Raw genomic sequence first — 26,460 nt, forward strand, 5'->3', positions numbered from 1 at the left:
CTTTTATCAGTGTGTTCTGGGATTTTGATTTATTTTCTCCAGGTGAAAATCAGTCCCAACATAAGCATGCAATGTTTCAGAGACATTCAGAGACAGAAATATTTGAATAATCAGTATTTTAAATAATCTGGAGAGGTGACATACATAAGCTTAGATCAAGGGACAGACCTGCCTTGCATTTGACTGGGATTCCATCAAGTGAGGTTTTACTGTAGCAGCTTGGAGGAGAAAAAGAAAGGGAACAGAGCTGTGAAACCACTAATTTGCAGCTTATGAATATTTACAGGGAAAGTAGTTTTTGAGTATTTGTGGAGTAGATGAAGAAATAGTACTGTATCCACAGGCAAATGCAGCTGTGAGTAGCTGATTCTACAGGCTTCATGGTCTTCGTGTGAGTCTCACTTAGCCTCAAGCACACTGCCTTCGTTTTCTTTCTGAAAGACATGAATTTTCTATGTCAGTCTCTCTCTTATTTTAGGGAATCTTGTCATCTTTGTGAAAAAGTTGTACTGGCAAAAATGTGTTCTGTAGCAATGCTCTAGAGATTCTGGGAAAGCGCATGTGAGGCAAAAAACATGGGGCTGTGTGAGTGATGTTGATTCTCTGTCCGGTGAAGTACTGAGGGTGGATGTACTAAGAAGCAGGAAGGGGATGCTGAAAGATAGATTGCCCTGATCTGTGCTTAGCGTGGGGGAGCTCTGTGTCAGGTCTGTCTAATAAAACAAGCCAAGTAATGTAGGCAACCAACAAGATATGGTTGCTTTCAAAGTAGAGCTTATATTGTATGTAATATGTAATTATGTTAACACTTTAATTCCCTCACCTGGAAATGCAGAGCTCGAGAAGGACAAGTAGAAGGTCGACTGTTAAGTTTCCATAACTTAGTCATTCTGCTTGCATAGTAGGGCTCTGAGTTTGGAACATACCTGTGGGAGTACCCAATTATTAATTACAGTAATAAGCAATATAACAATACAGTATTGTAATACAATACAGTAATAAGCAAGTAATAATACAATAATAGTCACAGCCTGTGCGTGACTGCATCACTTTACATGAATGCATGTAATGGATTAGTTTATTTGTAAGCTGTACAAAAAAAAAAAGGAACAGTTCAGTAGTGTAAGAACTTTACTGTGCTCTCAGTGAGGAGCGCAGCTGCCCCTATTTTTCCTATGGGATAATTTACTTTCTGACTATATGACATGAACAATGGCAATGGATATGAGCCTGAAAATCAAAGTATAGTTTAGATCTGCCTCTTTTTGTGTGTTTATTAATTTATTTTATGGGAGGAATCTTATTTTTGTGGCAGTAATGACCTGTGCATCTGTTCTGTGTATGCAAATTCAGTGGGCCCAAGTATGTATGGCTGCTGTATCAGTCTCACTCTTTTTACATTTTTGCCTTCTGAAAGTCCCTGAGATTTGTTTTCATTTCTAATGATGAAATTTGTGTACGCTATTTGCCTCATGTACATGTAGAGTTATGGAGAGGGCATCATTGTGTCTAACTTTAATTAAAAAGAGAATAATGGATGTAAAGAATTGAGAAGGTGTATATTTTGACTTCTTCAAGTTGAATAGAGATATAGTTTCTGTTTAAAGTCTTATTTCATGTTATAATCCATTTACAAGATAAGGATTAGGAATAAATCTCCATTTCTGACATGTGAACAGAAGCTTTGCTGTCAAAAGGAAATGAACCTAATTAAAATATAATGCATCAAATATGTATATACATATCTATGTATTCCTACAGAAGATTCTTAGCGTTAACGTAGTTAAAATGCTAACATAATCATTTGCATCTAATGGACGTTGGAGAAAATCATCATTTTTTAGTCAAGGTCGTGCTCGTTAACTATCTCCTGGTTGTTTTGATATCTTCTGTGCTCTGGACCAATTTCAGTCAGGTAATTATATTCTTATTTTTAAAGACTCTGGAAGTTTCATTTGAATGTCACACTCATTATCACTTGCTTTTCTAAAATCGTTGTGCCTCATTTCTCTGTATTAAATAGCAGCACAGCACATAGCTACACTTTGTCCTCATTTATAACTAAGTACACCCAATAAATGTATTTCATCACATAGGAACACTGTTGTGTTCTTCAGCAGTAGATTAAACACAGGTGTGCAGTTTGGTCCTGTGTCATTCCTGTCATCCTCAAAACTCACTTCACACAGGTGAACCATGACAGCTTTTGCAAGGCACGAACTGCCAGTGTACAAAAAGAGTCCCCACGTACTTCAGTTCTCTGTGGACCACCTGCTCTTTAGTTTTATGACAACCTGGTGTGTAGAAATACAAAGTATGAATTATTGGTCAGTGGTCTCTGCTGGTCTGAGTTTAGGCTGCCTTTGGTGAATGTAACTGAACGGCATGGAGCTATGTCTACGAAGGCAGGTAGAGAGAGCTGAACTTGTTCAGCCTGGAGAAGAGGAGGCTGTGAGGAGACTTCATTGCAGCCTTCCAGTATTTAAAAGAGGATTATAAACAAGAGAGGAATGAACTTTTTACAAGGGTAGATAGTGATAGGACAAAGGGGAATGGTTTTAAGCTTAAAAAGGAAAGATTTAAATCGGATGTCAGGGGGAAGTAGTTTACAGAGAAAGTGGTGAGGTGCTGTAACAGGCTGCCCGGAGATGCTGTGGATGCTCTGGCCCTTGTGGTGTTCAAGACACCATGGAGCCCTAGGCTACCTGATCTAGTATCGTATCTGGAGGCTGGTGGCCCTGTCTACAGCAGGGGGTTGGGACTTGATGATCCTTGGGTTCCCTTCCAACCCAAACCATTCTGTGTTGTCACAGAGAGGAAAGTATTTGGCCTTGTAGTAACACAACTTAACCTGTTTACCCAGGAAAAATTCTGTTGGGTAGGGAAAGAGAAAAAAATCAGAACTGAAATAAATGGGTGAAAATAGAGGGGAAAGAAAAAGTAGTAGCAGTGCAGAGAAAGAGGATCTGAAAAAGACTGAATGTATACTTGGAACACAGAAAGGCTAGCAAATCTGTGCAGATCTTTAGATCTAGCCCAAATAATAGTATCAATCAGATTTAACGGTTTTAGCATGCTATTATGTATTTATATGGTTTCATAGTGTACATCAAAAGAATCCAGGTAATTTCTTTTGAAGTCTCAATGAATCCCCCTTGTCTTGTGAGCAATCAAAACTTCTTTCTTATCCCTATCTTGTACACCAGTAGAATTTCAAATTGGATGTTCAGTAGGGTTTTGTCACATGCATCAAGGAGAAAAATTCTGATTTGCATTCTCAGTACATAAGCCAGAGAGGAAGTGTAACCCAAACACTTATTGCACTGAGTTCAGAGGTTCTAGAGGGTATACTGTAATTTTCTATTTGTGTGTACTTTTTCCTATTAGACTTGTTCATCTTCCATCATTTTTCTGTAACTCCATAGTACAAAGAAGTGGATCAGGGTGACGTTTTCTAGGCACTGCAACTGCAAAGGAATGCTGAGCAATTTCTATAGTACTTTGGGTCTCTAGAGACACAAATGAGTAAAAAAAGCTGAGGTGAAAAGATAAGTGAGGATTTGTTTGTTTATAACTTGTTAAAAAGTTCAGCAAGAATGGTAGATGCTTGAAAGTGAAGTAAGCATTTCTGAAGCAGGAGAGGGTGAGAGGAGAGAGGAAAGAAAGGCAAAGAGAAATTGGAAGCTCTGGATAGAAAGGCCTGAGAATTTCCTGGGCTGGGATTAGAGAGGCAGTCCCAACAGATGGAGATGTGCCAGGAACTTCCTTGGTGACCTTTTGATACTCCCATAGCCAGTATTTCAAACTATGGATCTGCTTATGCTCTGAGGCATAAATTCGGTTTCCAAAAGCATCTTAGAACATCTGCCTTGATTTTTAAACTTCCTTGTGTAAATAGCAGTGTTTAATGAAGCACTTACATTTGTATTGCTGAGCAGATACGCATGTCTTTTAAAAGAAAAGGGGGAAAAAAACCTCATCGTCCTTCTGCTTCATCTGTAAAGTAAGATAATAATTGTTTCATCAAGACTGCTGCTTAAATCCATGCTAGCAGCAAAACAGATCAGATGTCATATGATGTGCAGTAAGACAATAAGAGATGTAGGAAGAGAAATGTAGTCTGAGAAACAGTCAGAAATTGTCCTTATTTAGCATCAGTCATTCAGTAAGTATATTGCAATGGTTCTGGCCACACAGCAGCTATTTGCAGAACAAAGGCCACGTGTGCCTGTTTATGATATGGGAATAGTAACATGGGATTTGAACCATGTCACTGAACACTGTTGACTTCTGAGAGGATTTGAGCCAGGAAGTGAAATCTTCTCTTATTAGAAAATGATTCCACAGGGAGCTATGGTGAAGTAACGTATCCAAACACAACTCCTACATGCGACGATGACTATTATATTTAGTTAGGTATTTGCAGTCCATTTCATGTATTTGTTGGAGGTCTTTTATGGAGCTTTGAGTGTCACGCTGAATCTTGAAGACGTTTGCAGCTTTAATGATTTAATATTAAAGCAATAAATGAACTGTGACTGGAAATCTAAAGTATGTATAAAAACAAAATCTTTTTCCTGTAGAAAAACTGTCACTGCTCTGCATTTCTCAGAAGATGGCTTAAGTGCACATAAAGTATATGTGTGCATATTAAATTTGTCAGAGGTCTATACTTCATGTTTCCATTTTTATTGCTTTTGATTGAATTCAAGAACTTTTCATGACTTAAGTTTTAATTTGTTTCAGTGGCTAAGTAGCAGTTCATTCTGCTTTAACAAGTCCTTACCATCTGCTGCAGTAACGGTGAACCAGCATTGCAGTCTTACTGTGTTGACAGCTAACTTAGGACTATTTGGAAACTGGTGAATTGTTTAAATAAATATTCTGCTTCCTATGGGTGACCCATTGAAATTCTTTTCATCACTTGTAATTTATCCAGTGGTAAGGCTGGACTGAGTTGACGTTGCATGAATTAGCTGTGAAACCTCTGTCACAGTTGCACAGTGCTTCAGGGATGTGACGGCAGGGAGATGGTCAGGTGAATGGACTGCAGCCAGGTGGTAGTGCAGAAAAAGGAGGAAATACGTGTTTCTTTGTTGAGGTATTTATTGAAGGTATGCTGTGGGTGATCAGATATGACATGACTGATTCCCAAATATTAATGTTTATCTTCAATGCTATTTGAGGATGGAAATGAACATGTAACATTTGTTCACTAAGAAAACTTCATTGTCTGCTCTGGAAGGGAAGGAATTATGAGGGCTGCTCTGAAAGCAAAGCTTTCTATTTTATTATGTTGGCCTATGATGTCAGAGGTAGATGCTGGTGGGATGACAATAAAGGTTAAACCTTTCCACCAACATTCCTTCCACTCCGTTTTGTTGCTGTGTGACAGATGGCAGTGTCACACAGGAAGGAAGGAAGTGTGTGTGAGGTAAAGATGTCTCATTGGATTTTTCCATGCAAAATAAACAGCACCTGCCCTTAAACACTAGCTGAATATTTCTGGTGACCAAACAGGTGATGTGAGTACAGTGACCACAGTGCAAACAAAATCTGCGTAGGTAGATCCCACAAATGCTCACATAGGATCAGAAGAAACACCATATGCAAGTTCCTCAGTGCTTATTGAACCAATGTGAGGTTGAAGGTGGCAGTTTCCTGGTTCACATCATTTCTGATGATGAGATGTGGTGGTAACAATATGAGTCTGAGTCAAAACAGCCATCCATGGAGTAAAATGTGAATTCCCCGTTGAAGAAAAGTTCAAGATATGGCCCTCAGCAGGTAAAGTGATGTGCACTGCCTTTTGGGATTGCAAAGGTGTGATTCTTCTGGATTTCCTTGAACCCAGACAAACCATTCACTCTGACCACTGCCACATGACACTGCCTAAGCCAATGGAATTATGTTTATCATATTTTGTCAAACTATGTCTAACCTTCTAATTTAAGTAATGCTACAGTAAATGTAAATGAGGCTGGAGATATTTGATGTAAAATTAACTGGGTAAGAATTAACTCCTGCTTCTTGCAGTATCTCATGTTGAAGTTAGCTGAACTTTTCTCTTTGCTTTTACTGGGCTTAAATACACTAAGTCTTCCTGCTTTGTGTCACACATTCATTGCCAACTTTTTATGTGCAAAGAGAAAAATGCATCTGGCACTTAGACTCAGCGTCTTATTCAAAGTCTTGTGTCAAAATGGAGGCAAACCTAAGGTGCCACAGGGCCAATAGCTAGGTATGCTGGAGATGGAAACAGATGTCTGCAACTCGGCTTTGGAATGGGGAAGATGCATTTCAAGCTACAAATGTAGACATGGAATGCTGACAAAGTAGGAGAATATTCACAATTTAAAAATGAATTTGATTTGTTTGTGTGTGAGTAATGCACGTGGTACATACATATATGGTACACAGAACATAAGTATATATTTTTATATTACAACAGGTTTTTTTGTGTGTGATTCTAGCTGTCCCATCCTCAGCTTTATAACGTTGTTTACCCACAGTTAAGAGTATGTTAGAATGTAATTATAACTATTTGCCATGACTGGCTGTTAGAATGAGAGACCAGGCAATTTGCATCTCATATATCCAGAAATTAAAAGTGAAGGACTGACCACTTGACACCATTGTAGTTTTTGAAATAAAGCCTGCTGAGCTCAATTTGTTGTGGCTGCTAAATGACTCTGCTCACCAGTATGAATACATGATGAAATTCCTGTTAGAAGATGGCATTGTAGTAATTGATGGCATAATGAAAGTGCCAGAGACTGAACAGAAATACTGTTCTGTTAACCTCTTATTTCACAGGTTCAAAGTAGACTTTTTGACGTACACAATATTTTTTCTGCTTTTTTTTTTTTCTTTTTCTGATTCTGAGGGCTGATCAGAGCTGTGTTAATTTTGGTCTTTCAACACGTTGTTCAGAACCATACACTGCATTCTGTGGATAATTGTTTTTGCACTGTAGACAGTAACTGCTTTTTCATTTCACAGCTGTACAAAAAGGAGAATGAATATTGGTAGTAAGTGATTGCATTACAGGCAATTACAGGTGGGAAATGCAAAGTCTCCACCATCTTAGAAAATAAAAAACCCTCACCTCTGCTTCTGTGTGGAAACTATTTTGGATTTTGGAATTCATGGAACAAATCCCAGCTGTGTCTAATTATTTATTATCAGTATCCTCTTAATTCTCACTCTAGGATAAATTTCCATTTATATACCTATACCAAACCTTGGATTTCTACCTGATTGCATCTTTCAAATAGCCACATTTAATATTCATTGAAATAGAACGTAGTCAAAGGCACTATTTGATAATAAGTCAACAGATATATTATTGCAAAAGAAGATCTTTCTATTAACAGTTTCTTCTTTTTCTTCCTATTTCTCAGAGTGATGCTCAGTGCAGATATGTACAGTAAAAGCCAATCCCACTCTTAAATTCTTTTGTAAAGCCCTAGCTTTTTTCTTTCTGTATAACACTGAGTGTCCTATATCTTCTGTATGTCTAATACATTAAAAAGTATAGGATTTAATGCTGTAATTATAAAAGCATAAAGGAAGAAGCCCATTGTGTGTACTTTAGACAGATTATCATCTTTACCTTTCCAAATATGTTCTATTATAGTAGCTGATTTCCTGAAGAGTTTTTTCATAGGCTAATATCTGGCTGAGAGTGGCTCTTACACACTAGAATATGAATAAGTTATTTCCGTAGCTCTAGCACATTTTTTTTCTATTTTTGTCTTAAGCATTCCTTTTTCCTAAAAGCATTAGTTTGCTGCTGAAGCAGAAAATATGAAAAGAGGCTATATTGAGTATTCCTGTTTGAAAGAAGGCATCTCATTCAGGTCAGAGAAGAGCTGCAGCAGTGTCTTTTCTCTGAGCAATGGATGTTGCAACTACTAATCAGCTTGAGTATCAACGTGTTTTGTTTTTTTGTTGTTGGTTTTTTTTTTTTTTTTTTTTTTGTTTTGTTTTTGTTTTGTTTTTTTTTTTTCCTCAGAGAAGTCTATTAAGCTGTTTTTAATGTTATCAAAAATTCATTTTCTGTATGGGGAGGCTTTAACTGTTTCAGGTCTTGCATATTTTTACATGGCTCTCTTTCAAGAGGTGGTATTTATATAATGACAATATTTTCTCATTTGTTAGTCAATTCTGGAAACCATTAGAGAGGCTCAGGAGGTGTTTTTCTTGTAGTGAGGGAAATATTTTTTTGATTTCACACAAAAAGCTGTTGGAATAAGATGTAATATAGAAACACCCAGAGAGAGCAAAAAGTGAGTAAGAAGAGAGAAGCTGGCGTTTTGCATTCCCCTTCACACGGTAAAGAATAAACCAAGGGAGCAAAGGAGAGAATAATGATCAGGGAATATCTCAGTGGTAACCACCTTAAAATAAATGAATGCATCCTACTGAACAGTGGATTTTGGATTCGTGCTGTATTGATATCTGGAAGTAGTAAAACTATACTATGATTGGGGAAGGGGTTAACCTTGCTCAACAAACAAAGTGAATTGACTAGCTGCCAAGGCCATGTACTTCACCAAGGGATCTAACCCTACAAAGAGTGGCTGTCATGGGATTATGAATTTTACACTGTCTTCAATTTGTTGTATTGACTTTTTTTTTTTTTTTTGAATTATTTTCCTTCGCAGAACACGTGAATAAATCTACCTAGAGAGAAAACTGAACATCCAGACTGGTCTTCCGCAGCAGCTGCCGAAGGTCAGCAGATACTTTTCAAACTGTAAGGAGAAAAAGAAATCTAATGTGTTCCTCAAAATATCAGACTACTTGGATCAAAGTAGTTACTTGGAGTAATGTTTTATATCTCTTTCTACTGAAGTTGATGAAAGATTTCTCACTGATGGGATTCTTAAGTGCAGCTTTTCAAAACGTTCAGGTATCTGATGCTCATAAAACTGGAAGTATGTTAAGCATTCGGATGAATCTCAATGTGTTTGTGAATGAACAAGTTCTTGGAAATGAACAGCTTTAGGTGCAGTGGTTATTTATACCCAAAGACTGCATATGAGAAAGAGCATAGCTGAGAGAGTTTGTCTGAGGTCTTCCACCTGGAGATTTATCTCTGGGAAAAATGCCACACTCCTCAGTCATAGGCATGCCAGTGCTCAGGCTTGGCAGCGTGCTTTAAGAAGCTGTCTGAATTGTTCTATCTCACTGCTTGTTCAGTGTCCTTCAGCCACTGCAGTAACTGACATCTGAATCTTTTATTTATAACTGTAATTCAGTATCTATGGTGTTCCAGCAGCCCTGTTTTTTGTCCAGCAGCTCCTTTTTTTTTTTACCAAGTTACAATTAATGCAGAGTAAGAGCGGTGTAGGTTACTGCTAGCCTGCAAGCAAACTTTGGTCCTTGATATAGATTTTAAAAGGTTTTTTTAATTAGTTTTTTGAATGGTGTTCTGTTTAAAAGTGGATCTTAAGGTAGGCTTAACAGATGCACTGGGAAGGAAGGTGGAACCTAACTTTCAAGATTTTTGTTTGGGTGGTCAGATTCATGACTTATTTATCTTTCTGATCCTGTGAAGGCTGTAATTAAACCTGTCAGCATTTCTGAATGATTAAATGATAAACAAAATATTAGTATTAACAAAATAAGTATTAAGTAATAAGCATTAAGATAAATATTTTTCTATTACTTTGAGATTTTTGGATCCAGTATCTATATTTTTATATATATATATGTTTTTTCTTCACCTCCCTCTGCTATGCACAGAGCAGACAATAGTCTTTGTGCACATTAGAAAAGACTTTTTATTCAGGACAAAGTTAATCTTGCTGTAGTTAAAAGTGGATTACCAGACACGGAGCCCTCCCCATTGTTGGCTGGGAGTCAGTGTTTGTCTGGCAAAACTCTCTCCATTTTTTTCCCTCCTCTTTCTACTGATCTCTTGGGGTCCCTTCCTAGCTGTGAGCAGCGGCGTGCCAATTTCAATTAACATTTCCTTTAAAACAAATGTTATCATCTGCTTAGTGCTTGTGACTTTCTATTTCTAACAAGAATAACAGCAGAGTGAAGGACTATGGCTTCTTTTTTTCTTCTAGTGTGATGTCACTTCACCTTGGTGAACATCATTAACTATTAACCCATCTGTAGCATTTCTCCTACTTCCTTCTGACTTAAAGGTCAAACCAAGGCCTGAAGACTGAATTCTCTGTCTGAAGCAAGGGTATTTCCTTTTCCATAACAAATTGAGAGCCCAAGCCCATTGCCATTAGGATGATGGACTGCTTTTCCATTATGACTAACAGGCCAAAGTTTGCTCTCCAGTTTTTTGAGACCTGCAAACCTGTGAACAGTATGGCAGTGATGCTGATTACATCTGTGTGATTAAATTATCTTGTGAGATTGCTGATTTTTATCAGAGAAGAAGACAGCAAGACAGTTTTGTCAAGTTATCCTAAAGTGCAAATTTCTCTGCCACTGAAAAATTATTTTTAAAATCATTTTGGATTACTAGAAAAATACAGTTAACTGAAACATACCTCATTTAGCTCTTTTAGCCCCTTAAAAATGAAGAGATGTATGCTTAAATCTGAGTACTTTTGAATATTTTTTTTTTTTTACTTTTAATGTTTTCCCTCCTCTTACATTTGTTATTATAAGAAATTCATATCAAATATGGTCAACTCCCTGTTTTATTCTTCTTTTCCCACCCTTCTCTCCAAAGCTCTCCAATTTCACCTGAAATCGTTCCTCTCTTCTACTCCTGGCTCTTTTGTGAATATTTAGTCACATATCAAATACTGACTGACTTAAACAACTGTGACAGTCCAAGTAAGTGTGCATGCCCAAATGTTAAAGCCTGGAAAAAACAACCTAGACAAATAAACAGACCTTGGTCCATCACAAGTGCATACCAGGCTTTCTCCTGATTCTTTTTCATCCAGTTCTTTGTTTCCAATTCTTTTTGTCTTTAGTCGAAAGTAAAATGAAGTCTTAAGAACTTTTAGGAAAATGGCAGGGGGAGGGGAAGAGGTTTTAGTTGTACCTTGTGGGCAATTTAATCACTTGTGGTTTTTGTCCATTCATACTTTTCTAGTACTGAATTATGGTACTAAAGCTATCTGATACTGTAGCTTGCATCCAGGCATATCCAAACTGCCACATTATTAATGCTGAACCAGGTGTTTAAATTTACTACTGGGATTATTTCAGAAATAGAAATGGTGACTCTGCCAAACAGGAACCTGGGATCTGGTGCACGAGATACCAGAGTTGCACCCGGCCTTGGAACCTCTTCTTAACAGATGCGGTTTCCTGATGCTTTGGACAAGTTTGCCAAAGCACCAGCAATAAACAGATTAGAGAACATTTTCTGAAAATAAGACAAGTTAGCTTAGAATTGAGCCCATCTGAATTCACACCTGCCAGCATTCAAGGAGTGTGTTCTTTGTTGGCTGATGAGAGCCATATAGGTCTCAGAAGCTTTGGAAGAGGTAACCTAAAAAACATGTTTACTGCAGCTATGGAAGTGTTTTTAAGAAAGCTCTACTCTTCAGTTAAATCTTTAGACACTTTTGAGGGTCTCACTCTATTTAATAAATCTTGACGTTTTGCCTAATATACTTCACCTTTTTAAAAAAATTAGCATCTATCTCCATTGATGTATTCATAATTCTTTTATTCTAAATTCCTTTTAAGCTGCTCAAGGAAAGTTTTGTTTTATGTCACACTGGGAACAAGAATTATAGAGCAGTGAAGAGTGAAGGCTGTTATCTTATTCACATGACAAAGGCATATATTATTTATATTATAATACCCAAACTGCAGGAATTGATAGATGAGACCTATACAGTCGACTCGCAAGCAATACAAAACATCTTTTAAAAATAAACTACTTTTTGAGTGGTTAATTCAAAGTCGGATGGATTACTGCAAGATACTCTTTGTGATTATTTTTACTGTTGGGACTCAAACTACCTACATATATTTTCTCACTGAGACAGGAAAAGTCTTATTGCATTTATTTTTCCTTCTGTTTGGATGATTTAAAATCTGAAAAAGAGACTATTAGATCAATAATTTAGTGCAGTCAGATGAAAAGTGTCTTCACTTGTTGATTCAGTGGTAGGATATTATGGAATTTTGCACACTGAATGGCTGCATTTAGATTGTATAATCCATATTCAAAATAACTTCTAGTGGAGGGGAAATTGGCCATTGTGGATGAAATTAACATTTATGTCTGCTGCTTTTATGCTATATAGAAAGATTGGGTCAGCATGAAGGAATACTGCAGAATTATTCCTCATACAGATGAGTTGGTGAACTCTGCTTGTTGACATTATAGACACAATATTGGCAGTTTTTCTTTCAAGTAATTTATTTTCAACCACAGTAAAGAACATAAAAACAGTGTAAAATTATGTCTGTCACAGAGGAATTTGAGAAAAATTTGCTATATTAGGCTTAGTCCCCTGAAATATTCTCAGTGGATGACCTTATTAATGATTTAGATGGAGATTAGAAAACATCAGTGGTTTCACTGCAGTGATATAGCAGTGAGGGTATAAGTAATTTACTGTCTCTTGTGACCCTGAGAAGCAGCTAAACATCTTGCCTCATTCACAAATGATAATTTGACACCTTTGCTAGTAAGACTGCTTGTACCTTGCTAGGACTTCTGGAGCTGTGTGCTTGAGTGCTGCAGTTTTTCTTCGTTGCTTGCTCTGATAAGATTCAGACAACTTATGCTTATCTTTTTCAGAGACCAGCTAGTGATCTCTATCTTTGCTCCATTCCAGATTATTCTTTTTCTCTTTGCAGTTACAAAATGGAGGAATAATAAACGCATAATGTTTGTGCTTTCTGAAAACTACTGTTTCTCCTTTAATTATCAGAATACAGTACCTTTCTGATTCTCATTTTAAAGCTGTATTGCATTGAAACTTTGTGTTCCCAAAGGAAGAGCTGTTGCCTTTAAAATTTAACTGCTGAATTTGATTTATTTATAAAAGGACAGCTGCACTGTCACTATCTGCCACTTGTCAGTGCCCCATGTTTGTGGATTTTTAGTAATCTGGCTTTATTACTAAAGGACAAAGGTGGTAAGAACAGTTCTGACTGAACATTCTGTAAATCCTGTGTTTGAATAAATGATACGAATTAACGTGTGGTCCAATACAAACATAAGTGTGCAAGATTCGTTTTGCCATAATGACTGAAGAGATGACAAGGGTGTTGTTGAAGCTGTTGTTGAGATACTCGGCACTTGCTTTCAACATACTGTGTGTTAACTTTGATTACAGCTGTTAAATTATTTTCCTCCTCCTCCCTTCAATCTCCTTTCTCTCAACTGGAGAAAATTTTTCTTAATACTTACAAAATTTCTGTCGTGCCCCAAAGATGTAACTTGTAAAAAATCATAGCATATACTCTATTTTCTCAGCATTGAACTCAGAGATGAACATGACTGAAAAATCAATAATGTGCTTGGCCTGCGGCCTTGTCATTTATTGATTTACATGTCGTTTATCTCTATACAAAATGCAATTATTGCTTAAATACAATACAGTATTTTGCTAATAGGATACAAATGTCACCACTGAATAAAAAGGTCACACTTGCATGTAAATGATTGTCAACCCAGTCTCAAGCTTGTTGCTGCTGTTATTTGAAGAGGTTGTTAAGGCACTGGAGACCCAGGTTTGTTTTTGTAGATATCAGTGGGTGCTCACCTTTTATTTGTGTCATCAATGTTCCAATTTTTTGGCCTTGTATTTGTGTTTTGTGCTTGTGAAATGGTATGCATTGTATAAATGCAGATCACAAGTAGAGGATTTGCAAGATGTGATGCAGGAGCGGTGATGGTGCAAGCGTTCCATTATTGGTGCATGTCTGGGAGAATTTGTTGTGGCTTCCTCAAGACCTGTCTTGAATTCCCTGTGATCTGAGCAGTACTGACAAAACCCTTATCCTTGGGAGCCCCTGAGAAGCTCCTGAGAGGTAGAGTTCAGTGTTTGCACATTTCTTCTTTTTCTGTCATTGCTATGACTGCGACGGGTAGTCAGTGAGCGTTTGCTCCTTGACTGAAGAATCAAAGCAGAAGAGTCAAGTGTGCATGGACAAAAGAAGAAAAAATAAAAATAAAAAAGGAGAAGATAGAATGACTTGGAATATGTATTCTTACCTGTGTAAGTGGAAAGTAGGCCCTTAAACAATTCTTCCAAATACACTTGGAAATCTATAGCAAAAATGATTGTAGAAGAGATGCTGTCCTTCTAGCTTGCTTTGAATTTTTCATGGTGGTTGTTCTGTTAGAACATTGTAAAACTTTTAATAATTTATTGCATTAACTAACTTAGATAAGAAATCTCTCTGAAGTAGCACTGCAGTTTAAAATCTAGCAGATGAAAGCAAATGAAGTTAACAAAGTTGTTTTACAGTACTGTGCATCTACAGGTACAACTAATTTCATATCATTCATTCTGAGATCAAGTTTGTGGCTGACAACCTTTGGTAAAGTTGAAAACAGTACGATCAGCAAGTGAGGATATGCTATTTTTAACTGGCAACAGATATGTATGCTTTTTTTTTTCCCTTCTCTGTTTTTGGTTGCCATTGGAGGCATTTGGCTTGCATGGAGAAAAATGAGTTGATGTGCTAGAAGGGGGTCTGTTTTGTAGAACAATGACAGCAGCAATCCAAGGGATGAATCTCAGGTGGGTTTTTTTTTGTTGGTTTTTTTTTTCTGTGTTGTTGTATTTTGTTCTTATTAACAAACAATTAATTTGATATGTTAAAAGCCTCATCTCATTTGTAACTCTTTGTAAAGATGGTTTGTTAAAGAGCACTTCCTGGACTACTCTATAGGTACTGTGATGTTGCTTAATTACTAAAACCTGAAAATGGTGACCAGATCTTAGCATGTGCTCATCAAAAGGCTAGAAAAGGTTACACAGGAAAGCGTGGCAAGAAAGGTTTTCCAGTAATTTGTAGTGGTGATTTACACCATTTTGGACAGCATCAACACTGTCCAATGCTAGAGTAAAATTCTGTAGCCTCTTTCAGGCAACAAATCCACAGCATAAAGTTCAGCATACATTATTCCTTCACTACTTTTTTCAATGCAGAATTTTGCTTCAGTCCAAATAATGGAATTACCTTAGGATATGAGTGCAGTAGAACAGAAAAGAATCAAACCAAGACACTTTATTTGACTAAAGCCAAACACAGACATTTTGCTGTCTCTTGGAGTGCTGTACAAGTTTTTGAGCAATACTTTAGTCATTGATTTAAAAAATACTAACCCACTGCTTTGTACAGATTTAATATACATGAGATATATATCAAGGAAAAAAAAACTGTATTAGACAAGTACAACTCTCCAATTTCTCAACACTTAGCATAAATAATTGCTGCACTATGAAGATTTAAATGGGGATTGCCACTTCTATAATTAATTCTTTTTTGTTTCATCTTCCTTACTAATTGAAAATGGGCTTTCAATGCAGAATGCTTTGAAATTGTGTGAAGAGATAGAATTGGAAATGAACTTAATTAACTACAAACTGTCCAAATCAATCAGTGTTTTACAGTGCTTTTGTAATATACAGAGTTCATAATTTACTTGGGATTTGCCATAATACGTATGCCACAATTGCAAAGTAATCATGCTAAGAGAGTACAAAATTCAGTGTTGTGTTCTTGTGCTCTAATGGGATGAAATGTCTATACTTTCACACACCAAACTGGATTGGGGGCAAAAGGCTGTTTTTTTTCCATTAGCCAAACAGAGGACTTCTATAAATTAGGGCATTTCTCCAAGTCTGGCAGGGCTTTAATATGTTAATAGCTAGAGAGAAAAAATTCTTTGAATTCAATGTCCAGGCAATCTGGCATTTCAAATTGTAGTGTTTTTGCTACACCATCCATGATATTTGCAGCATGGAAACCATAAGCTTATAAGAAGATCAGGCAAAATAAATTCCCAAGCAAAGCTTTTCAAAATTTCTGTAGTTTTCCAGTGAGTTTTCATAGAGAAAAACAACAAAATCAAAGCTGTTAAACGGCTTGGCATATTATTTATTTCACTTGGTTGGGATTCTAGAAGCCCTCCAAAGTTGTGTGCCTGATCCACAGATCTCAGAGCTTTGATGCTTCGAAAGTTATTCCAGATTCTTGAATGGAATAGAAAGTTTTCCAGTGTTCTAAAAAATAGAATAGTTTTCTATAGTTTTCTTCAAACCCTTCTGCAACACAGGTTATGATAACAGCCTTGTTCTCAATCACTCATAAATAAACATAATATTTCTCACTGAGTAATACTTGAATAAAAATGTAGAGAGTGACTCTTGCGGTCCTTTAAAGCTCTGCTTTCCTCTGTGAATAGACCAGATTCTTCCTTCACCCTTTTTGAGTTGCTGGCTTCACCCATGAATGTTTTAGTTGCAGTGTCATGAGGAACTAACTTGTTTTTGCCACTTCTCTTGTTTCCTTTTATTTTTGTTTCTAGCAATGTTATATCCTTTCTTTTCAGTGGCAGTGTTTGGGCATCAATAAGGAGTCTCTGGTAAGAATTGTAACTGAATCTTTGGTGAAAAGGATGTTAAAATAATAAATGTTAGCTGAAGAAACTTGCGAAATATGAGAACATTATGTGACTTGTCCTAACAAATACAGGATTTGCTGACAAAATCTGTCCCTCCTAAATACTGCAGGGGCCTTTGCTAAAGAGTCAGAGATCCTTATCCTCTGGAGAAGTCCTTTTAACCATGACACAGCTGTTGATGATAATTGCAGGACATGAGGCTAACAGGAATCCTATTCATTGCTGAGTTCTGGCCTTTATCTCAGAAGACCTCAGAGATAATTTATTCCAACAACAGACTGTTTCCAGTTTATATGTGACTTACTTTTTTATTCCTGTCACCAGCACAATAACTGCTCAAATTTGATTGGTAGGAAAACCTTTTTTGCCTGTCTCAGAGAGTAAATGCTGAGAATATACCAGTAAACTGTAGCTGCACAATATGGCAGACAACACGTGGTTGTCCACGTTGAACTGTAACCTGGGAGAGTTTTGAATCTGTAATCTTATTTAAAATTGCAGTGTGATTTAGAGGAGAACATTTTAACGTCTGAGGTAATGAATAGCAGAAGGTGTGTAAACACACAGGTGAAATCAGTGACACAGTATTTCAGAGCATTTAGCAACTGATGTACATATTTGTATAAATACATTGACAATCCTCCAGCAGCCACATTAAGGCACCTATGCTTTATAGTTGGGAAAAAGAGGGGGAAAATAGCTAATGACTGGTTAAATCCCTCTGTACTTATCAAAGATCAATCACATCCTGGGAAAAAGGTGTTGTAACTTCAAATAAATTGGAGAGCTGTAGGGAAATTGCTTTTTATCTTTTTTGTTTGTTTTGTTTTGTTTTGTTTGTTTGTTTCCAGGATGCAGTTTTGGGGATGAGGTCTTTTTGTACCTCCTTTCAGGATCTGTAATTTTTCAGGGGGTCACAGTAAAGATGTCCTTTGCATCCAGTGTTCTAGAAAACTTCTTGCTTATTCCATGGAAGGATACACACTGTCCCTAGCATCTCACGAGAATGTCTCATTCTCTCTTTTCTTTTTTCCTTTCTGATAAAATACATTCTCTAATAATGTGTGTCAGGAAGATTTTGAAGCTCGAGGACTGGTGAGTATCACCCATTTAAAAGAAGGAGCATAAAGCTGGGCGCGAACAGAACTCCAGTTAGTATCTTTTTGTGTCAGTGACAGCTCTTTGCAGTACTTGTGTTGCTCTAGGCGCTGTAACCCGGCCTTGAAAATGCCCAGTTGAACAAGCTGGCTTCCAGTGATATAATAATGAGCTCTTCTCATTCTCCAGCCAAAGTCATTATGCTTGGGGTATTCCCTCCAGATGTTCACCGAAATGTGCTTCATGCTTCTTCTGCCAGCTAACCGTATGTCAGGAGCATATCCTTCGCCTGGCCCAGCAGGGATTTACTGGCAGGATGGAGTCTGAGAGAACTGGACTGGCTGGATGGAGCAGTTATGCAAGGAAAATGAGAAGCTAAATATCCAATAAATGTGATATAAAATGCTGTCCAGAGATTGGAGGTCAGAAGAGCCAGCAGGCACAGACGGGGTTGTGGGACTGCCAAAGACAACTGAGTGCGTTCAAGGTGTGTAATTCATACTTATGTACTAATCGCTTTGCAAGCTGTCTGGACTGGGAGGCCAGTGGCAGCTGAATGGACACATACCTGGGTCTGAGCCCAGCCTACGAGCTCAGAAAAGTTTCCTGGGAAGCAAGAACCAGCCACTTCCTGGATGGATGGTAAGGTGGCACTTGCTGTGATATGAGCAACAGACTGCTCGGTTATTAGAGACTGCCAGCTGTCCTCACTTTGAGTGTAGTGCTGCTGCCATCGCAAATAAACCAGGCCCTGCCCCTGACAGCAATAAGCCTGAAAACCTGAATATTTGGCATATTTAGAGTCATAAAGAACTAGGTCCCTATTCGCTACAGCATCGAGCAGAGTACTTAACTTGGACAGGTGAATGTTGCCACTGACAGTGCAGCTATTGAGCAGACATTTTGATGAACACACACCAAAGCACTGTTGTGCATGGAGAAGTTGCTATTGATTTAAGTAAGCTTACACCCATAAAGGATTTTTTCATCGCTTACTAAGAAACAAAGAGCAGTAGTTATAGATGCATTTCATCAGAAGAAGGTTATCGCTGGAAATCCTTTCGTCTAATGTATGAAAACAGACAAGGCTGCCTAAGCAGAACAAAACAAAAAGGCAGCTAATGCCCATGAAGCTTCCAGACAGTGCTTTTTAGTCCTTAGAGCTTTAGAAACAGATGAAGGGCAATTCAATTGCTCTTAATGATACTCCACTGAATACATGCTTTATTTCAAAAAGCCAACTGCTCTAAATGCCATTGACAAATGCAATCATAATGTACAAGTGTCAGTGTAAAACTACACAGCATTTCATATATTTTGAAGCTTGTAAACATCAAATAGTTCATTTTTTTTTTTTTTTTGTAAATAAAAAACAACCCACAAACAAAAAAAACCACCAAACCAAAAACCAAAGAAATCAAAGCAGATGGAGCTCAGCAATGATTTGTAGTATAATTTTAAAATTTATTTTTAATTACAGATTTGTTAGTGCAATATAATTTCAAAGAGCTGTAGTAGCTGGACTTTCTAATGGGTAAAGCTACACGGAAGTATGATACTTTGTGTTCAGAATAGATTGAAGTCTTGTATATTTCGCACTAAGCAGATGCCCTGAGGGGAGTTTTCACTTAAAAGAAATCTCTAGGATACAGCAATGTAGTTGTGAATGGTTTTGAATATGTTACTGTGTTGTATTCAGACACGGGGAAAAGCATGTTTATAGGTTTAAATATGAAGGTAATCTAAGTTATCTGCAGTCCATTCTAGATGAATCCATGTAATTTCAGAAACAAAATGAGAATTGTAGGTAGTATCCTCAGTAGCTGAGGTTTTAGGAAGAGCGTTCTGGGGATCAGCACAGATGTGGGTGCTGCAGAGGCCATAAACATTGCAACTCTTAGCACTCCTGCTGCATCATAACCACAAAAGAAGCTACTTCTCCACTGTTTGCGTTAGTGGAATTGTTCTGTGATAAAACAGGTTTCACTGGGACTTGTTACCTTTCTGACTTTTCGCATCAGAATGTTAGGACATGCCACAGCTCATTTCTTTACATCTTAATAGCATGCAGGAGACTTTGGAGTGGGCATCTCACAATCACAAGATGTACATTAAAAGTATATTTCAAGTAAATGTACATTTATGCTCTGCAGATCTCATAATAACATCCATAGAGTGTGTGTGCACTGTGAGCTTTCATGAAAGTAGTCGCAAACATTTAGATATTATTTAAAACAACAAAGATCAAAGCAAAACCAGCAAGGATTACATGGATTGGAATAAACTTTTGGCTGCGACTATGGGAAGTATATAAGAAACAATGGGGCATAAGTAATTGCTCGAAATCTCTCATAATCATTCACTCTAAATCTCAGACATAAGTAGATATGCCCTATAGAAAGGCTAAGCCTGTGTGCAACCTCTGTGAAGAACAGTTACCACGATAAACAGAAAGTGTTCAGGTAGTGTAAAAGATGTGGCAGATGAGGAAACAAGGCATATGAAAAAAAAAACAAAAAAAAACCAAAAAAAAAACAACCACAAAAAAAAGTAAGCAAGAAACAATTGTATTGTGTGATTCCCTACATCTCAACTAAAAGATTTTAAAGGATTTTAAAAGGGCTAAGGAGCAGATCAGCATCACAAACTGCTGACAAGAAAAGTATGGCAATGGTAAACAATGATTTAGTATGTTTCTTAAAATGCCAATGAAGTGTGTGACAACAGCCTTGTCCAGAAGTGTGACTGTAAGTACCGAAGAAGTACAGTGCATTCAGTGATATGAAACAGAGCTGTGCTAGTCAGTACAGGGCAGTACTCTTTCTTATTATTGTAATTATGAGGTTCAGATATGTTTCTTGATCAGATTAAGGGTCCTACCAGTGTAAGTTATCTGGCCAAAAATCAGTATAAGAAGTTATTGGAAATGAATTGTGGAAATTAGAAAGGAACACTGTTTCTCTGAAGGATGTGCCAAAACTGCTGTAGCCTGCAGCAAAGCTAGGATTTCAGCCACAAGGTAAAGAGAGGTGAAACCGATGCACATCTCCAAATGTGTTGTGTTTACTGAATGCTCAGGGTAACATTTCAAAACCAGTGCTGTGCTGGCCTTGAGAAGCTGTACTGATTGTGAGGAGTCACTAGCTGGATGTTAGTGACTGTGCCCTTAGGCAGCTATGTTCAAAGAAACAAAAAACTGCAGCACTGTGCAAAATTATATTGCTGACATGACAGCATCTGAGAATACAGACTACTAAAAGAAATGGCTACATGATTAGGAATTATTTCCCTCTGATCTGGGGATCTGTTTTGTGGCTCAGGAATATGTGAAGGTAGAACTTGACCTTATGTAACGTGGAAGCCAAGAATTCAGTTAAGTAGATACTTGTGAAATGGATGAGTCATAGTTTTTCATGAGTCTGTGGCTGTACAGCAGTTTTATTGGCGACTTACTTGGAGGAACGTTAGGAGGTCAGCAGTCCCTCAGTACTGTCAGGCTGAGGTGTGGTGTTTTCCTTCCAATGGCGGTGCTGAGTAACCTGGCGGCAGGCAGCGAGGAATCAGGCTTTCTGTTTGTGCTGTGTTCTTACCTGGAAATTGGTACTGACCCAGAACAGCAAAACTGAACTTTTTGCCAGGAGTGTACGTCAACATCGTAAGCCCAAAGAGTAATTCATTTTCTATGGTTCCTTCTGTATGGCATCCATAGTACTCAGTGAAGTACATCTTCCTGTCAGCATGCAGCCATTAGCTGACAATGCAGTTGCCTGCTACAGCACTGTTATTTTTTTTACATCTCATCCTTCAACAAATGAAAAGCACCAAGGAATGCCCCACTCCATTGTTTTGTGATAATGTATGTGTGAAAAGCAGCTTATTCTAAGACCAGGATAAGCCTGTCTCTCAAATTTACAATAAAGATTTGCTTTTGAAATCTTCAGATAGGAAAATACAGCTAGCAGCCATTCCATCTGTTTATTTGAATAAGCAAATCTTATGGTTGAGAAGTTCTGTAGTTGTTCTGGAAAAAGCTATAAACAGTGTATTGTTTAGTTTTGAAAGACATTCAGCTCATGTTAGATTAACATGGCTTTGGTAAAAAAAAATAAAATTGTTTTTTAGCATATTCAAACATTAATAATAGTTTTATTTTAAGAGTTCCCAGATTTTTAAATACCTGAGATGAATTAGAAGAGCATGTTCCACAGATTTAGATGCTACAACATGTGCAAGTTTATTTCACCACTCACCTTAACCTGTTGTAAAGCGTTAATCTGGAAGAATAAATCCATATGTCTTCCCTGGTACAGTTCAGTGTACAGCATGCTAGAATTATTCTGTTGTGGATAAAAAGAGTACCAAGGCTTTTGCATATTTTCAGATTAATTTTCCATGTCAATTTAGTCTACAAATACAAGCAAAGGTTTGAAAAGCTTTTGTTACCCCAAATGGATCATTCTTGTTATTCTCAAAGGGACATACTTCTTTTAAAACAACAAGCTTTAGGATTTACTAATCAGCTCCATCTAAAATCCTTTCCTTCTAGTCAGGACAAAGCATGATCAGTGTGTTGAGCCATGGAAAATTTAAATGAATTTTGTATTTGCGATAGAATATAAGAAAAAGAAGTCTAAACACGAAGTTGTCATTTGTATTTCACGGTGGGCTTATTGATCTCACCAGCTCTTAACGCAGAATCTTTACTGAGATGAAAACACTGAGAAATTATATTTCTCTAGAAAGTCAAAGCAAACAGTCTGTTATGTAAACGTAGGTAATCTGTAGATTTTTCTAGTGTATGTGGTAACATTGTTTTGTCAGCCTACAGGGGAACTCACGTGGCTCAGAAGGGGAAGTATACCTATAGAGGATCAGGACAGTATCAGTTCTATTGCTTTTGAGTAGAAGCAAGAGATAATGTTATCTTAATCAGTTAGAAAACCTAGGAAGGAATTTGTGTTCTTCTTCAATTGTCTACAGAAGCTGAATATCAGTGCATTTATGAATAAAGAATCAATATTTATGGTAAAAGCCTCAGGAATGATCATACAGTGAGCTCTTTGATTAAAATAATAAAACATTATTGTGCACAATTGGAAGTTCAGAGCTTTGACAAAGAGTGTGCATCTCAGGCATTGCTACTTAAAAGCCCCATCAGCACAGAGAGTAAGGATGCTATTGATTCACCGACCCTGGAGGTGTTCAAGGAATGTTTGGATTTTGTGTTGAGGGACATGGTTTAGTGAGTACTATTGGGGAGGGATGGATGGTTGGACTGGATGATCTTGAAGGTCTTTTCAACCTTGGTGATTCTGTGATTCTTAGTGTGGATGAAATGTGTATGTACACATGACTGTGACACGTCTTTAAAATGTAGTGGGTTTGACAGGACTAATTTTATAAATAGTATGTTTTTGTCATTTATTTGAGAATCCAACATTATTGTGCACACAATTTGTGGATTTGAAAGTGTAGAAGACTTCTGAGTTCTCTGGAAGTAAATTTCAGTAATATTTACTGTAAACCAGTATATCCTACGCATATAACAGAACAGTTAAACTGCTGTTTCAGATTCTGAAGCGTGCTATTTCCATCTCTCTCTAATCTCATATTCTCCTTTAAATTATAAATTGCTCAAGTGGTATGGACTAAGCCAAGGGAACTTTTGGAACGTATTTAATATGGCTTTATTAGCTTTACTGCAGGCTCAGGATATGATTTGGTGTGTTGGAAACGTATCTGTATTCAATGATGTCTCCCTCAGGATTCATTCCCTTTTAATGAACAGTGAGAGATGATAGCGGTGTGTGTGATGTATGTTTTAGCATAGTTGATGGGTTTCTGCAGTTAAAAAGTACATGTCATTGTTATTTACTCTGTGTTATTTATACTGCAAGGCTTCTCTGAGGCCCTAGCCCTATTGCACTAAGCAATGTAAAAATATGGATATCATCTATATTTTTTAGCTGGTTTTCCTGAGAATAAGAGACAAAGACAGGCCTTGGAACAGTGAGTCATACTGCTACTTTCTCCTCAAGTACAGTCAGTGTTCTGAGATAAGGCATTGCCTGGTAAATAGCTGATGATGGTCTGTTTAACCACTTCAGCTGTTCTTGGCACATGTAGAATTATAATGTTGGGCTTCTTGCTGTCTGTATTCATGATGCTGTTTTACTATTTGTCACAGAAAAGAAAAGTAAGAAGTGAATTCAAAATTCAGTACATCCACTAAATCACGCCTCAGAAAGAGCCTACATAATGAAGGGACAGTGTCTAAAACAGAGGGGATCAGAACTCTGCACTATTTATTTTGTTTAGTAATAAGTTTAGATTTGAATGACGTTTTTGGAAGCTTGGCCCACTTAATATAGCATCCATGAGCAATGTGCTTTTTCTGTGTAGAAAGTATTTCTCATTTTAACGAATTCTAAGTCAAGCCTGTTTGTTTAAGCATGCATTTAAGTTTCTCCAGCAACAGTTTTTTACCCTGGAAATTATTAGGAAGGGCTTTTCATAACAAAGGTAGTTACTGACTGCATATTTAGTTTTATAAAATCTCTGAATTTCCCTTTGGCTATGCTGGTGAGAGACACTGAAGGCAAAGAACTGTTGAAGCATCTTTACTTTGGTAAGCCATCTTCTTTAAGAACACAACAGAATTAAGCGAACAGATACCTCAGAAAAATATGAATCGATCACTGCAGTGATTAGTTTTAAAAAGATCTGAGGTGGACTTGCATTTTGAGCACTAGACAGAATAATTCTGTCTATTTAAGTAAATACATAGGTTTGATGACAGGTTATTTTAGGTTCTTGTAAGTAGTGATCCAAATCCATCAGCTGCTATGGCTCAGTATTCCTGAATACTGATTATCTTCAGGAGCTGTAATAAATAAATCCCACGTAAGACAGGGTTTCGTTAAAGCATTTTCTTATGTTTTCAGTTTTGTGATTTTCTTTCAATTGATTGTTTGTGAAGCAAAGTTTTGCTTGAAGTGAATTATTTCCAAGTCGTATTACCAAAGTAATACTTCAGTCATATTGAATGTTGAAGGAGAACATATTTATAGTGCCTAGTTTTACTGCCTTGCAACAGTTGGAATCCACTAAGATAATCAGCTACGATAAAATTATGTTATTGAAGAGCCTGAGTCAGTGACTTATGAATTTTATGTAAAAAGCTTAACAACCATTATCTATTTCTTCTGAGTGGATGAAGATAGGACTTGGCTATCCAAAAGCTCATAAAAACTGAGTCATTTCACATGTTTTCAAAGCAAAACTTGATTAACCAGCCAGAAAAAGGGGGAAGTGCTGTTAGCTACATCCACTTACAGTTCAGTGGAGGTCTGCTGTGCCGTAGAAATGCAAAAAGAGCTGCTAAATTACTGTGGTCTGTTGAGGACTTTTAATAGGACCTCCTATCATGATGAGACATTGTAAAATTCCTTTTAAATAGGTTGTCTTTTATATTTTCTGTGCTTCATATTTAATGGTTTACTACTGACTTTTGTCAGATTATCCTGATATATTCTTAATAATCATCTTAATAACTAATTAAATGTTATCTGAATTGTAATCTTTGCCTACTCTGCTGTAAAAAAAAATAATATATATTTCTTCTAACTTGAGCAAATGTTATTTTTATAGTTCTGCACATAATAAAATGGGATCTCTGAAATTCTGAAGGAATTATGTGAGGTGTAGTTTAATACTCTAAACTACAATACTGTTAGAAGTTGGGTTTCTGCTGAACCTTATGACATTGGCTGCCCTTCAGGATATGATGATTCTTTAGGGCTATAGTGGGATAAAATTACTGATTCACTGAAAATGGAGGAACTCCTTCTGGCGCATGGCCGAGGCAAAAAAAAAAATATCTAACCAAACGAACAAAAACAACAAGAACAGAGACAAAAGAAAACAACCCCCCAAAATTAATCAGAGTGACTAAGACTGCATATATAAATATACATATGGATATCTATTCACACACACATACACGCGCACACACACACACACACACACACAGATAAAGTGATAGAAATGTACTTCAAGATGGTATTGACTACAGTTATTTAGTCTGCATCCACTTGATTATATTCTCAGCCTTTTGGTCTGTGTATATTAAAATTTACCTGTGCTGCACGCAACCATGAGAGATTAATAGTCTCCTGATGATTTGCTTGTCCCACTGACCATTTTGGAGATGTCTCTTTTACTGCAAAGAATTAATTCTGGTAATCATAACCTTCCGGTTGGCATGTCAAAGACACAATCAGACCTGGCAGTTATGTTATTGCACTACCAGTACAACCTACTCATTGTCCTACAAAAGCAAAGCCATTGTTTTGATTATCAATACCATAATTTGTTCTTCAGTTAACAGATTGATTCCTTTAACATTACAGAGTGGAAAAAATAAACTTCTTGAAGATCAATAACACAACACTTTTCTTCCCTCAGACAATCCTGATAAATGCAGCTTTAGATTGCTTATCTTACTGACTCTACAGCTGAGAGGGAAAAAAACCAATTTTTTCTTCTTCCTGTATCTTTCAAATTTACACTGCCTACTTGCCGTTAAACTGCCTTGAAATTCTTCAGTAATCATCATTTTGGTCATTAAAGTCGTGCTGCTATAATTTTTGCATGTTATGTTGACATTACATTCCAGTAGTTTAAAAAGCAGCTTCAGAACACCCTGGGTTCACAGGTCAAATTAATTTTAAAGTTAGATGGAACACTGAATGCTATTAATGGAAAATTGA

At 37.0% G+C, this 26,460-nt stretch overlaps 1 long non-coding RNA gene across 2 annotated transcripts in view; it reads left to right on the top strand.

Annotated features, from left to right (window-relative positions):
* LOC128081594 (uncharacterized) overlaps positions 1–26,460 on the top strand; it is a 54,242-nt gene that overhangs the window by 20,068 nt on the left and 7,714 nt on the right. Inside the window, exons 2-3 of one of the 2 annotated variants that reach the window (XR_008207284.1) lie at positions 8,670–8,739; positions 14,608–14,696. This is a non-coding gene — a long non-coding RNA (uncharacterized LOC128081594). Of the gene's footprint in view, positions 1–8,669; positions 8,740–14,607; positions 14,697–26,460 lie in introns of those variants that run through there. The other variant, XR_008207283.1, reaches the window with a different exon arrangement.

Source organism: Tympanuchus pallidicinctus, unplaced genomic scaffold, assembly GCF_026119805.1.
Source record: "Tympanuchus pallidicinctus isolate F22 unplaced genomic scaffold, pur_lepc_1.0 scaffold21, whole genome shotgun sequence".
In the NCBI taxonomy this organism is placed as follows: domain Eukaryota; kingdom Metazoa; phylum Chordata; class Aves; order Galliformes; family Phasianidae; genus Tympanuchus; species Tympanuchus pallidicinctus.